This window comes from Solanum pennellii, chromosome 5, assembly GCF_001406875.1.
Source record: "Solanum pennellii chromosome 5, SPENNV200".
Lineage (NCBI taxonomy): Eukaryota > Viridiplantae > Streptophyta > Magnoliopsida > Solanales > Solanaceae > Solanum > Solanum pennellii.
The window spans coordinates 45,670,910-45,687,309 of record NC_028641.1 but is presented as its reverse complement, the minus strand read 5'-3'; positions in this window follow the sequence as shown (position 1 = coordinate 45,687,309).

Sequence of the window (16,400 nt, the reverse complement as noted above, 5' to 3'; positions counted from 1 at the left end):
TTCATACTTAATACGAAATAATGAGATGAGAAATCATCTAATAAGCTATGATGCCCTCATTCTAGAAGCGAGTTTCATTTATGTTTGAGATGAATGTAATGGAACTTTATACTGACCACCGATAGACTATCTATGAGTTGTGATTCCTTCTTTCGGGAAGGCAGAGGTTCGTGTAGTTCTCATGAGATGAGACTGTCCGTCCAGACGGGTATGGTTCTCCCTAAATCTCCTAGTCTTTGAACTATGCTGCCAACATAGGAACTAGCCAGTGGTTTCCACCTAAGCGAGCTAGGTATATTCTTGGTTTCACCATGGAGAGGAGCTCAACTTCTTTTCGGTGTGGGGAAGACACCGATATCATGATGCTCAAATGATTTATGTCGGTTAAAGTTGAAATTCTAATAAGTATGAAAGATAATGAAATGAATGATACCAAGGTTTTTGGATTGGATAATCAAGAGGTGAACTAGACTCAAGTAATGACACTAGGTCATTCTTGATCATTGCACAGTAAACCCGATGAAAGTCTTAAACTACATCCTAGGTATAGCTGATGTTTACACTAGCCTATGAATGAATGGAAGTGATGTACGTAAGAATGAATGAAACAAACTCTGTGTTTGCTAAAGTAGACTCCCTAGTTAAGGTCCCATGTGTTGAGCCCTCGAGCCATGAAGGCACCTACTATAACCCACAAGTAGGTAAGCCAAACCGTAACCCAGAACAACACGAAATGGGTGTGTGGTTAGAAACTAAACAAACCTAAGCAAAATTACTATAAAAACATAAGCAAACAAAAACATAAATACAATTAAGGATCCCTCCCAGAACCTGGAAGTCACTAAGACAGAGCTACCAACAAAAGTAGTACAAGTGCCAACAGTGGACCACCGAAACTAGACTTTCTGGAAAAATAAAAGACAAGTCTTTATATAAAAAGATGGAGACTGAAATAGTAAAAAAAGCTGTGTGGTCACCCCTATCTCCAGACGAGAAATTCTCCAAACTAAATCAACGCTGGCTACTAATGCTCGGACCTGTATCACGAAAATAGATGTAAAGCGTAGAGTGAGTACAAAATAATAGATACCCAGTAGGCATCATAGGCTGACTGAACTAAAAAGTAAAGCAATATGAAAAGACGGAATCACATAACTAGAGGTCAAGAACGGAAGGCTAAGTAACAGAGGAATGCATACGAGTGTATAAAGATCTAATTAAATTAAAACAAATAAGCTAACTACACCAAACTAGACCCCCCACAAGCCCAGAAGGTACACTCGTGCGCAAGTTTAAATAAAAATTCGAACGGACCCCCTATAAGCCCGACGAGTATACAAAATAACTATAAATAAAGGAGAATAGAACTCAAGGCCAAAAAACACCGAACCAAATAATAGAACCTAACGGTACGGAGGTCGGGCCTTGAACCGAACGCTCACTATAATTACACAATTATCCAATTGCAAAATATAAGTAACTGAGGCCGTACCTCTAACCTGATGCTCTACATACTTGAGGCCGGACCTGATGCTCTACATACTTGAGGCCAGACCTCTAACCGGATGCTCGACATAAGTATTTGGATGGTCTAGGCCGGACCTTAAATTCGGATACCCGACAAAGGTGTCGATATAGCTGCTGAAAGAGTCTTTATCTATCCATAGTCATATAATACCCGTGGAACACCATCCGGACAAAGCTAATCAATGTAATTCCTTGAAACCAAATCGAAACTCAACTTTGAATCACGGAGCGTAATTCATTGTCACTGAAGTAACTCAAGAAACCGTAACATCTAACAAATAAGAATAACTATCACTGGAGTGAGCTCTTGTATAGCTAAATACCAAACTATCAGACTCAAGTCTTCTACACCAGTCTACAAGGATTTAAGTCGGCCGAGCTACGTTGAGGCTAAACTAAGTCCTACCGACTTTGAACAATGCGTTTCTAAGGAAAACCCTAGTCAAACTTAAACGAAGGCCCAAGATACTTCTGATAACCAGTATTCAAACATACACGTAATCCATCTAGCAAAGAAGGTCAATTAATAACAATAAACTTGCTCAAAGTTACCCGATAATTTTCAAAAAAAAACCAAAAATATGATTTTTAACACCTATGCATGACCCAATAACTACCCAAACCAAATCCCAACTAATCAACATGCATTCACATGTTCTAGTTCAATCTAAGAAGGGAAACCATAACCTACCTGAACGCGGATCACGCGCACTCTAAAAATCACTTCCCCGGAGCTTTTCCTTTCTAAAAGGCCTCGAAACGTTGATACACTATTAAAAATATAGTCACAATGTTATGACGGTCATTTAAACACTAAAATTGCAAGCAACGGAGACGGGTCAATTTTGCGGTCAAAACGGAAAAAGTGGGACCCGCGTTGAGAAATTAAGAATTAACCCCAAATAAAGGTCCTAAATAATTCGGGACTCAAGACAGTCCCAACATGAACATGCAACCAAAAACGAAAATTCTACGCTAAAAATCAGCAACAATGGAAGAACCTATTTACAAAAATTTACCAAAAATGAAGGTCCAACTGCCAAAATCAATTGCACCATGACGATCCTAACGAAAAAACCCACAGTATAGACTCTTGAATCACTATAACTGGGCCTAAAATTTCAAAGAAATCACCTTCATAAAGTTTCCCACAAGTTGAGTTCGAAAATGAGCTATGACATCAAGTAAAACACAAAATTTACCTCAAATCGGGTCCCCAAGTCAGATTCCCATCTCACCAATACGTTGCCCTTGAAAAATCTCACAACTTAGCCTTTTGAATCACCCAATTTGGAGTTCTAAAGCTCAATATATCACAATTTTAAACTAAAACATAAAGGCTGAAAATTGGGCTTTTATAAGGATGAAGCTGGCCGCTGATAAACCCAAAAATCTGGTCGTTAAAACCCCAAATTCTGGTCGTTAAAGGGCTGCACCAGACTTCAGCTTTGTCTAATTTCTTCAAAGTCTCCCACGGGTGCTCGGAATCTATTCGTAACCTAATAAAAATAAAACATATATGCTACCCAACTAAAGTCGACATTCCGGACTCAAAGGTGCAGTCGAAATTTCCATCAGAGGTCATCACGATAAAATGTGAGTCCCACTTCCATTGGCCATTTTAAGTCAAAAACCACAAAAGTGCTCGGAAAAATATAAAAAACCTCAAAACACGAAAGAAGGGTCAAACTAGAAGAAACACGACATTCCCGAGCTAGCGACGGTGATGGAATTCTCATCCGAGCGCGTTTACTCCGAATGTTTACTGAAGTCAAACTTAGCATTTAACTTAAAGTTAAAACACCTAATCACAAAAACTCACACTGAAAACTTCGGGAGTCATGTCGACAATGGTACTAAACTAAAATGACCCTTCAAAAACTGATGGAATTGTCAGAATTGGATTCTGATGCCATCTTCTTGAACTTCTGATCGAAAATGATTGTTCAAGGTTCATAAGCTCCAAAAATATTAAAGCTCACACAATAACCAAACGAACAACTAGGTGACCGATCTGTCAGTCCTAGCAAGTCATAAATTACTTGGGATCGCTATAGGAACGCTCTAAACAATGCACAGAAGATAAAACACTAAAAATGACAAGAAGGGTTCGGAAGTCTTAATGTGAAGTCCATGATTCCAAGGACTCATGACATATGAACGAATGATATTAAATATGTTATATGCTATGTGCTATATGTTATGTGCTATATGTAATATGTTTTGTGCTGTGTGCAAAATGATATGTATGATGATGCATGTTACTCTCATAGCATGACTTTCCTAATCTGATTTGGCAAGTCCTTTGACTTGACTTTCCATAACTCATATCGTTAGGAGAGAACTCTTCTTATTCATGCATGTCCTTGGTGTGTGCTTGCATATACCCATACTTAGTACAAGCGTGTACTAATCCCATACAACTCTTCACTTTGAAGTGCAGGAACAGGTGGACGCTAGAGTTTACGAGACAACGCGGAAGCTATCCGGACGTGGAGCATTAATCCAGACATGGTAGGATTTCATTCTTTCGAGGAAGCCTGCCCACTATATTCTAGATTAGATATAGGCTTGAGCTAGTGGGATATGTTCCACTAGCGTTTCGTTCTCTATTATTTCAAGACATTGTATTGGTGCCATTCTGGCACCTTTTATTTTATGTTGATATGACTATTTTATTCAGTTGAGTATCTTGGTATTATATTGTTGTGTTGAATGATTATGAACTAATGTAGATAAAGCTTATATGAGTATAACGTATCCTACTATGAAGTCTATGTATATTTCAAGTAACTAAAAGTTTCAAATTTTACGCTAAAATTAAACTATATGATATAGCAATGACGTATGTAGGCTTGTCTACGACCTCTGAGAGGTCAACGACACTCGTTTCGGCTAGGGTCTAGACTCCGGTCGTGACAATACGTGGGAAGGTCTCTTTCACGAATGTAGGTTTTTAGACTTTAAAGAGTGCATGCATCCTTGGATAGCACATCTTCTTCTTCGATGTTTTCTAATCGTGACATGCTATATATTTATAAATAATATTTATAGTATTTTAATTTATAGTTATCCATGAAGGATTTGGAGCAGTAATAGTACTAATAATACATTTGTCTAGATTAGTATGGGCTTTAGTCAGCGTAAAAAAAAAGTTCCCGCTATGTCTTCCTCTATATTTTCCAATAAAAATATCGGTGCAACTTACAAGTAGCAAAAATTGTCCGTCTGCGTCACATTAGTTCTTTTCTTTGCTAAAATATTTTACACTTTGTCCGCTTTGCGATACCTATGCGTAATTTTGGGGGGGGGGGGTTCCCCCCCTCCTTCTAGATTAACACCACGTTTTAAGACAATCTATTTGAATAAGTTTGGTGTGGTCATTCTCGAGGAGGGAAATTATATCCTCACAGTCGATGCTGATTTTTGGTGGTGTCAAGTTGTTGTTCAATGTCAACTCCGTTACTTGCAATAGTGCTGCCAATTCTACCTTAAGGAATTTATAGCAGAATGGTTGCTCATATAGCCTAATTATTATTCTCTATTTATATTCTTAATTACTTCCCATATTCCTCCTCTCCCCCGGTTACTCATTGACGAATTATTCGTGTTTAGTTTGAATCCTTTTGTTGGAGGTTCACATTTGATGTATTTGGTTTTTGGAATAATTCTTCTTGTCGAGGTTTCAATTTAGGGGTGTCAAATAGATGGGTTGAATTGAAATTTGAGATATTAAAATGAGTTGAAATAAAAAATTTATTGGGTCCTGAACCCCCCACCCCCAACCCCTAGTTTACTTTGATCTCAAATTGGTTGGGTCTTGTCCCACCCAGTTTGACCCCCTTAATATCAATAATTTGAATATATTGTTATTTAGGTTTTATGATCACAATTGAAATTTCAACTAAAGATATTTTTTAAACAGAAGTTACAAATGGACAGGTAAATCTTATAAGATATAAAATTGATAGTAATTCATAGCTTTAATAAAGGAACATACATTACATGAATGCAAAATAAAGAGTTTTAAAATTTGTTGAAATTAGAGATTAAATTGGGCTGAATTGAAGATTATCTTAAAACTAGGTAATTTACTGCGCTTCACGTAGGCATAAATAATCTTTCTAATTTTTAGAACAAACTTCTCCAATAATTGAATATCTTAAGAAAGAAGAAAAAAATAAATTTCAAAGGTGTTAAGAACATTTCCACAGAAATTTAATGATTTGACAAAATCACATATCTCAAGAATTGTAAATATATAATGAATGATTAAAAATATCTTGGTAACTAATTTTTTTTTATCTTTTACATAATTTATCATAATATATGTTTGCTAATATAATTGTCTTGTTAAAATTATGTGATATTATTATGTAGAAATGAAGCATCAATTTTTCTATTTTTTGTACGTAAAAAATGTAGAATATGATAATTCTATTGTTAGAAGACCGTTAAAAATATACACCACAACAACATAAATAATTTTTTTAGTTAAAATCTACTTATCTGAGGTCAAACATTCAACACTATTTGCTATTGTTACTTTGTTACAGTAACAAAATTTATAAAAGGAGAAAAATAAATTTGAAACAACAACAAAATAGTATTTTTGACCCTTTTACAAATTCATTCTTCATTAAAATACTGCTGTGAAGGCCCTTTTAAATGCTTCATCAACGAAATTTTATGACTTTTTCAGAAATATGTACAGAAATTGTTGCATAATGAAATGACAAGTAGATCAAAATGTTGAATTGTGTACTCATGTTAAACAAATACTCTTGAACATGTAAAAATTACTAATGAGTATAACCTATAGATCTCAAATGCTCAACCATGACTTGGGACATGAAGGCCAAAAAATCTATGTTAAGAGACATATATTTTGTATCATCAAATATTAAATTTATTTATAGTACGTTTGCTTTCATATTTTCAAACTAAGCTTGCCGAAAATATTAATAAATACCACAAAAAATATTTAGAAGAGTTCAATGAGAAGGAAAAAAGAAAAACATTAAAGGATGAACATTTTCAAAGTGAGGTCATATACAATACTTTCATCAACTTTTAATCCTTAATGTACGCATAATATCCTCTGATAAAATTTAGTAAAAATAGATACTTTACAATATAAAAGACAAAATATATGGGCATGCCAAGTTATTAACTCTCAAATGATTTTTTAAGTAACAAAAAATCTCATCCTTGTATGTGAAGGAGTGACGTTGTTGATTAATAAAATAGAGATTCGTGGAGATTCTTTTAATGTTCATTCAAAATTCTAGAAAAGAAAACTTACCCGAATAATAATATGCACTAAAAATACTTATAACAATAAATTCACATAAACTTAAACAACAATGTTTAAATCATTTACTCATTAAAAACAATTAATAATATAAACAAAAATTAATGATTGTAAAAATCATATTAAGATCTTTATCAGTAGAATGAAACAGAATGAAAAACATTGAGTTTATCGAATACATAGTGTCTCCTAAGGGAATTATTCCCCTCTGGTACCCAAGGTTTAAGGGAACAGATCATCTCATGATTTAAAAATATTATTCATCAGGGTATTGATACAAAATAATGGTTTCAATGACTCACTTAATAGGACTAAAATTTACAAATATTTAATGTCCAGAAGAAGAAGAAGTTAAAAATTTTCGCTGTTTTATAATAAGAGAAAATTACTCTATTTGTAGACAACAAATGTTAGTGTAAAGAAATGCTTATTGTTCCTTATCGTAAAGGTGAGACCTATTTGGAAAAGTCACAACCTTTCAAAAAGGTTACTACCTTTTTATTATAGTCACAACTTTTTATAAAACTACAAACTTTTCATAAAAGTCGAAACTTTTCATAAAAGCGGAACCTTTTCATAAAACTGGCAACTTATCCTAAAAGTCGCCATTTTTCCTAAAAGTCGCAACTTTTCATAATAATCACAACTTTAAACAAGGCTAATTTAGAAATAAAATAAATTGAAAGGGGATTCTAGTTTCTCTTTTATATAAATATATGATGGGTTAGGAAATGAATTACTTGAGATTGAATCCAATTCAATTTTTCTTAAGCCCAGCCCTTAAAATTACTGGCGGGTTGGGCCTATTACCTACAATTGGGCTCAATTTTGACACCTCTAGTCCAATTACTTAAATATATTCTCTAGAGTCAGTTATGGTCTTTGTAATGCTTATTTTCATACTTATATTATTGTGGTGAGTCTCATTTCTTCTCCTCAAAATGGTCTATATGAAGAAAGGGTTCGCTTGCTACCAATTTAATGTTGTTTTAAAAAGGGGAAACTTTGGTCTTTGAGTCTAAATAGCGAATCCCCCCCCCCAATTATTTATGATATGATTTTTTTTAAATTTACAAGTCCTAGGTGTAGCAACATTTTTCTAACTAACTTACATTATATTTTAGAAATATGTGGGTGATCATATCAGGTGTGTTGCATATATTGCATAGATCACTAATTTCTATCCACTTTAAGTATTTTATTTTANTCCTAAAAGTCGCCATTTTTCCTAAAAGTCGCAACTTTTCATAATAATCACAACTTTAAACAAGGCTAATTTAGAAATAAAATAAATTGAAAGGGGATTCTAGTTTCTCTTTTATATAAATATATGATGGGTTAGGAAATGAATTACTTGAGATTGAATCCAATTCAATTTTTCTTAAGCCCAGCCCTTAAAATTACTGGCGGGTTGGGCCTATTACCTACAATTGGGCTCAATTTTGACACCTCTAGTCCAATTACTTAAATATATTCTCTAGAGTCAGTTATGGTCTTTGTAATGCTTATTTTCATACTTATATTATTGTGGTGAGTCTCATTTCTTCTCCTCAAAATGGTCTATATGAAGAAAGGGTTCGCTTGCTACCAATTTAATGTTGTTTTAAAAAGGGGAAACTTTGGTCTTTGAGTCTAAATAGCGAATCCCCCCCCCCAATTATTTATGATATGATTTTTTTTAAATTTACAAGTCCTAGGTGTAGCAACATTTTTCTAACTAACTTACATTATATTTTAGAAATATGTGGGTGATCATATCAGGTGTGTTGCATATATTGCATAGATCACTAATTTCTATCCACTTTAAGTATTTTATTTTACTTGGTCACTTTAGTGACCAAATACATGTAAATTCATTTATTGGTTGAGTAGTTTCAACAATGATTTTATTATTAAAAAGTGATATACAGAATTTTTTGTTAGGACACCCTTATGGCTAGACATCCAAGTGGTTTTGTACTTTAGTTCTCCTTTCGGATAGGTACGTTGTAGGATGTCTTTTTTAGATCTTATGTTAAGTCAAATCATATAGGACCTCTTTCGTCCTGGAAATACTTGGATAGGAAGATTCCAATTTTGAGGTCTCTCTCATTTATTTGGATCGGGCCATGTAGTAGTTCTCTCATATTTTATCCTCAGGTAGCCAGTGGTCTTGCCATACATTCTATTCTACCATGAGGTTTTTCTATTGTTTACTACGATTAAACTTTTATATAAACATTCCATCATACCATGAGATTTTGCATTCTCTACTACTATTAACATTTTATTTTTAGAAACTATTATGAAATATGTCTTTATTTTTTTTAATTAATTTTGTATTATGTGCATTGAAATATGTTTATTAGGTTATTAAATTAAAATTTTTATTAAAACTAATTTATCTAGAAATGTTTTCCATTTTTCATATTATAGGACAAAAAATATTTTAGATAAATTTATGTTTGTAATAAAAGTTCTTTTTATAAGTTAAATCACAAAAATACTATGATTTTTAAACAAGTATAAAAAGAAAAGACCAAAAATTGATAATGCAATCATAACACTCAATTTATCCTCAAGACAAGTAACAGAATAAGCAGTAAATATCAATAATAACCCAACTAAGTGTCAAGGATGTATCAACGAGGGACTGGTATAGTGCAAATAATTCATTAAGAAAATTACAAAACTGACCCATTCCTTGTAGCTATTAGAAAAGATAGAAGTAAAAACTATTCAAACGCAAAAAGTCTTCACGGTGTTTATAGTTTCCAGAAGATTAGATGTGGACGTTAGCATACTAATCCGCATGAGCCTTTTCCACATTTGGTCTTAAAGTGGGAGAAAAATAACATGAGATTTGACACAAATTTTTTCATAATCCAACCCATCGGGTCATGCGGGCATCTACTCTAACACCCAAGTAGGAGAACCTGTCATGCTCCGATCCTACACCCTAGAAGTGGCCGCACCCAATGACTATTGCTGATCTTAAGGGGGCCCTTGGTGTGACTTACTTAAATCAGTGGAAGACTTAACTCAATACAACTCGTAAAGATAAGTTAAATAAGTATCTTGAAGAAAATGTTACTCAAATCTCACAATAGAATATTTGTAATGTAAATAAGGAGAGACTCAAACTAAACTAACTGACTGTCTATCTATCTATAAAGCCTATATAATACTAAGATGAATGTTTTGAAAGACCCCACAACATTCTATAAAAGAAAAGACTGAAAGATAGTAAATATATGTTCTCCAGAATGTAGGAGGCTCATCGCTGACTTTGAGTTCTTGGTTGAATCAACGAGGCGCAGGGTGATGCTAATCGTGGTTACCTGCATCTTTATCATAATACGATGGAGGCCAACTGGCATCAGTAATGAATGAGTGTGCAAGTTGGAATTCTAACCACCACTATGAGCCTTAGTGGTGATAAAACGTCTTTCCCACAATGCAAACTTATCCTATACTTTCACGTAGCATAGGACTACTTAACTTAGTGGATCAACTAACTTAAATTGCGTGATCATCTAAAAAGAATGACCAGTTAATAACCATCATGGCTACATGGTTTCATGGAGACATGAGTTAATTGGAACTCTCATCCCCACACATATTGGTGCTCAATATTACTCCGAAAATATATTTTAACTCACGTTTTTTGAAACAAATTCTATCTTTTGGTTGAGTTAGTTTATCAATACTAAGCTTTAAAGAGCTATCTTGGAATCAATGTTCCCTTTTCTTTTTCAAAACTCTTTTGGGAAACCTTATATCCCTATTAACTTAACTGTGAAAACATTTATAAACTTTCTATGGAATACTTAGTTACATTATGCCTTTTACGAAATGAACTCTACTCTTTCGTCTTTGCTTAACTTGAAAACTTGAGTCTTAAATAACCTCTTAGGGAATACTTAATTCCCTTATAGCTTTTGAAGAAAAACTTCAACCATTGTGCTCTTTACTTTATCTTGAAACTTGATCCTTATAATGAAGTTAAAACGTTTAGTACAAACTCTTGAAAACCATTAAGAAATTTGTTTTTACTTACTTCTTAACTTTAGAATTGACACTTAACCCTTTTGTCTTTGATCTTAACTTACATTAAATTGGATTATAAATTCAAGGTTATGATTTGTGTTATTTGATTATTTATAGGCTTTTCAAAATCATTTGAATGCATTAAAATCATTCGAATCGGTAAATATACCATAGAAGGACTTAAAAAGGATAAATTACAAAAACTGGGCAAGAAACGATGTCTCAGGGACATCTGGGGTGCGCCACCCTTTCCCCAAGTGACTTGGGATTATTTTGGGCGCACTACAAACGTGCCACCTATCTTTCCTAGCACTATAGGGGCACGATGCGCTTGGTCTTGCCAAGTTGCGTCTAACAAGTTTTTCAACTCGTTTTCTGATCTCAAATCCTCTAAACATATATAGTTCTTTCCTCAAACCCTTTGGATCATTACAACCTTCAATACCCATATGATCTAACACAAAAATAACTTGTTAGTTACGAAACACCGTTCAATGGGCACTCAACAACTCAACCATAGGGTTTCACCTATATTCATCAAGAATTCACTTATAATCATGTAAACGATTCTAAAAGCACTTACTTGAAACAATATTTTGTGTATGGATGAATATAACCCAACAAGAAATATCTCACATACATTGATAGGGATCACTCCAATTAATTTCACTCAAAATTCGTTGGCGTTCTTGGTGAATCCTACATCGTTCTCCCATTTCCTTCTTCTCTTCTCATTTCTCCCCCTAAGCGTAAAGTTAATTTCTAATCTTAACTAAAACTTGTTTTTACCCCAAATAAAACACTAAAATGAAATAGGAAATAGATGGGTGAAGAGACTAGTTTGCCCTTTCTTAAAGCTGGAATGAGACCTTCCTCAATTCAACATCCCAACTTTCATAAGCATCTCTCATTCATACAACATCAAAAATGCGCAAACTTGACGATGTTTGAAAGATCTCTACAACAATATCAATAACTGATTCTAACTCATTCTGAGCTAGAATTTACGGCCGTTTTAAAATAACCAAAACTCACTTCCTTAACTAAGGAAATTTTCTAGATTTTCCCCTTTCTTTCAAAATGTTATTATATTTAGTTTTTTTACCTTATTCCTAGCTATTACAAGCCATAAGATCATACAATATTTTCCCCTTTGTAGCATTCATCCTCAAATAATATTTCTTTCACTAAGCTAAGAATAGTGAACTCAAGTTTATCACTCAACAATCAAAATCAAGTTACACAACATGCTTAGTTTAAAAAGTGCAAAGAAGAGAATTAGTACCTTGATCTGCATTCTCTCCGGATTAAAAAATATGTTGATATCTCATCTTCATATCCTCTTAATCTTCCCAAGTCTCTTCTTCAACATATTGGTTCCTCCAAAGAACCTTGCCTTACACAACCTTCATTGTTCTAAACATGCAAACTTGGCGATCTAAAATTTGTACCGAAATCTCTTCATAGGTTAAGATATCCTTAATAAAAAAATTTTTAGTTGGTACAATAAATACAGGATTAACCATGCACTTCTTCAACAAGGATATTTTAAAAATCGGATGAATCTCCACCTAACTCTTGTGGTAGCTCCAAATAATAAGCTCTATTGTCAATTCTCTTTGATATTCTATACGGTCAAATATATTGGGTGGTATGCTTCCCCTTCTTACCAAACATCATAACACCATTCAAGGGTGTCTTTTTTAGATATACCCAATCATTCACTTCAAAGTCCAACAACCTTCTCGTAACGTATGCATAGGACTTTTGACGACTCTGTGTTGTTCTCAATCTCTCTGGAATAACCTTCATTTTCTACATGGCTTGGTGAAGTAGATCTAGTCCTATCGACCCTACTTCACGAACTTTGAACCACCTAATATAAGATCTGCATCTTCTCCATGGATCCATTTGAATGCTCGAATGTTAGCTATTTTTGTAAGTGAACTTAAGAAGAGGTAGGTGAGCATCCCAATTTCCCTTGAAATCATCTCTCTAAGGATGAAAAGTATTGTTTAAGTTCACCTCTGATCCCAAAACATTTTTGGAAAGACTTCCAGAACTAAGGAGTAAATGGTGCACCTCTTTCTGAAATGATCGACATTTGGACTCTATGAAGTCTTAGCACCTCGTGAAAGTACAACTTTGTATAATCCTCTACCGAATGAGTAGTCTTCATGTCACATCCTCATTTACTCCCTAGACGTAAACCGGTGTCGTTTTCCTTTTTAAGGATTAAGACTAGCCTCTTAGATTCATGTCATTACATTTATTGGTTGAAAAATGCGGAAAAATTTAAAACTTTATTTTCTCTACATGGAGATTTACATAGACCTCTACATACACATAATACATATTCAATCAAAGCATAAATAGACACTTTATATAGGAAGGTTACATAGCCTTCTACATTTATTGCACATATACATAAAATATAGAAATAGTCTCAATGATTGTCTCGTCTCATACTATCTAAAAGAATGTAATATTGGCATATACCTTACATCAATTCAACAATACCATGCATAGGTCATACGAAAGAACAATATTTAAATAACAAGTAAAGGAATGATAGAGTCCATAAGCTCATCACAAAATCCAAAGCATGAAGATTGCATTGCCCTCTAAAGTTGAGGACCTACCCTACTTGGATGAAAGGAGGAATCCAAGCCTTCAACGATATAACCTTCCAAACTCTTCAACAACCGGAACATAAAATGTTTGGGGCAAGGGAAGAAAATTGGGTTAGTAATCCACATGTACTATGTATTAACACACAAGCAAAACATTCCATTTTACCCCTTTTATGGCCTAATTCAAAGTACAGTTAGTCATATTAATCAACCAAACATGCTTACTATCTCAACAAGTAACACTTATTTCAACACACTAAGAATCATGATTTACTACAACCCAAACATCAAGGAATAATATCACAAGAATGAATAAGAGTTAAACCTATCATAATAAGCAAGACAATTATTTACAAGTCCTTATCAAGTCAACAAGTACAATGACCAAGGAAAGCCCCATAACCTTACTCAATCAAGTATCCTCAAAAAGAAAACATGACCAATGTCCAACTTTACATATCATGGCATTGAGGCTTGCATTTAATCTTATATTATTATTATAATCCAAGGCATAGTCATAATTGAACAAATCAACATATAATATCAACAATATGACATAGTCATGATATATATATATATACATCATATATTATCTTAACATAAACATATAAGAACCTCCTCCTAAAACTCCACTCAAGACAAACTAGTGCAATCTCTAGGTAGAGTCCCATACCCCTACCTAAACTAAGCTAGACCCCTAAGGTTATCCAAATTATAATTTAAGTACATTAATTCATTTTACCTTTTGGGAACATCTTGACCTAACCAACATACACCACATGAGTTGATATGGAATCCGGTGTCATAAAACCTTACACCGAAAGAAGGCGGACTACTTGCCAAGGTAGTACCAAACATAAAACATAGCAACTATGTGGATCCACTAGCTAGAATTTCTATGGGGGCAACATAGTTCAAGAACTAGGAGATTTAGGTTGGACCGTCTTTATGCCCCATGCATTATGATCTCCCATCTCAAGAGTAATGTAGTGCTCCTACCTTCCCTATGTGGGAAGGCACACTTCTCTATCTAGTTTACTCGGTGCTAAGCTAGAGTCCCTTTTTGAAATGTCTTTACGCCTTTAATTATAAATCATAACTTAATTTAGCCCATAGGGTCTAACCCTTGTATAATCATCATCATCAATAGCTCAATAAGAATTGTATGAGTGTAAGTCCTTTCATCGCAATTCATATGAGTGCGGTTAACACTTTAATATTTCATAACATATTAAAGCACATTGATAGTTTTAACCATCCTTATAGCACATACGCCTTATTATACCTCACAATATTTTCAAGACTTTTGAATTCAACATCATACCACCCTATAATCTTAATATAAGGCATACTCCAATGTAATATCATAACTTAACAACAATTAATCACAACTGTAAGTATAGATAGAGATTGTAAGACTTCCCAAGTCTTTCTCATATTCTATCATCAAGGTCATACCATCAACTCATAACTTAACCCAAATTGGGGAGTAACATTATAGCACAATGATAATCAATAGAATAACAAGGCCAATTGAATCTCTATAACACAATTAATCTTTATATCACAACTTGAGAATAAATACATAGGCTAATTTCACATTATAAATCATAACCTAAATCACATTACAAGAACTAGCATGATAGGCATATAATTCATCTTAATTTAACCATAATAGCACTATAGGAGAGTAATCGAATCAACAACCAATACAATGGATTGATTACAATAAAATATAGGTCAAGATCACAACCTAAGGTAAGGGATAGAGGATCATGTTCATCAATTTGACCAAACCATCAACAATTATCATAAAAAAGTTGAATTAAATGTAAATATACTCAATATAACACTAAGAATGCACTAACAACTCAATTCATAACTTTAATTTCGTAATTGAATGAAACCTATTAGAAAACTCAACTTTTTGAAATCTTTATTTAAGGAACCCTTTGAGGAAAGGATCTAAAAGGTGAACAGAACCCATTCCTTAATATTTATCAAAAATTTGATGAAGAATCTACCCTTTTTTCCAGCCCCCAAACCCTAGTTCTTCCTAGCCTTCAATGGTGAGTTCATGTAGAGAGAGAAATAAGAGAGAAGAAATAGAGTTTATATTGAGAGTTTTCTTTAGGTTAAAGAAGGTTAAGTGTATTCACAAAGGGGCTTAATTAACTTAATTATTTTCCCTTTAATCACTAACTAATTCCTACACCATTTAATTAATTTAAATGAAATCATTACAATCCATTAGTGAAATTGAACCCTCCAAATGATACCTCGTTGACGGTCCGTCGGTGAGTCGACGAACGACCCCCCTCCGTCCTGGACATCCGTCGTCTCTATTAAAGACTTTGCAGGCGAGGCTTCCTCCAATTTTTCTAAGTATGGAATGACGGTAACCTCGATGCCTCGTCGATCTAATGACGGCCAGCCGTCCCCTTCCATCGAGTGTTACCGTAGCTAGGAAAACGAGGGCCTTCACGAATCTTTCTAACTGTGGGAGAACGGTGGCCTCGACGCCCTATCGAACCACTTATGGACCGTCATCTGCCCCGTCGATGCACACTGCCAGGTAGTGCTGCATTAAACTTCAGGGTTTCTCCTCAAGGGCCCTTGCTTGGTCCTTGGGGAGTTGTACCCAGACGTTTCAATCATGAACAAACTCAAACACCCATTAGCTACCTTTCCATCAATTTTAGATCATTTCCGACTCCTAAAATTTATAAAAAGCTAAGACACTCTAACATATCTTTGAACCAACTTCCCGACACTTTTGGACATTTTGGTTCTTATACCTTCTAAATGACCTATATTCATTAAAAATGGACTTAGAAACAGTGTTTAGACTTTACGAAACCTATGTTAGGCTTTACTATGAGTCTCAAATTTCAAAG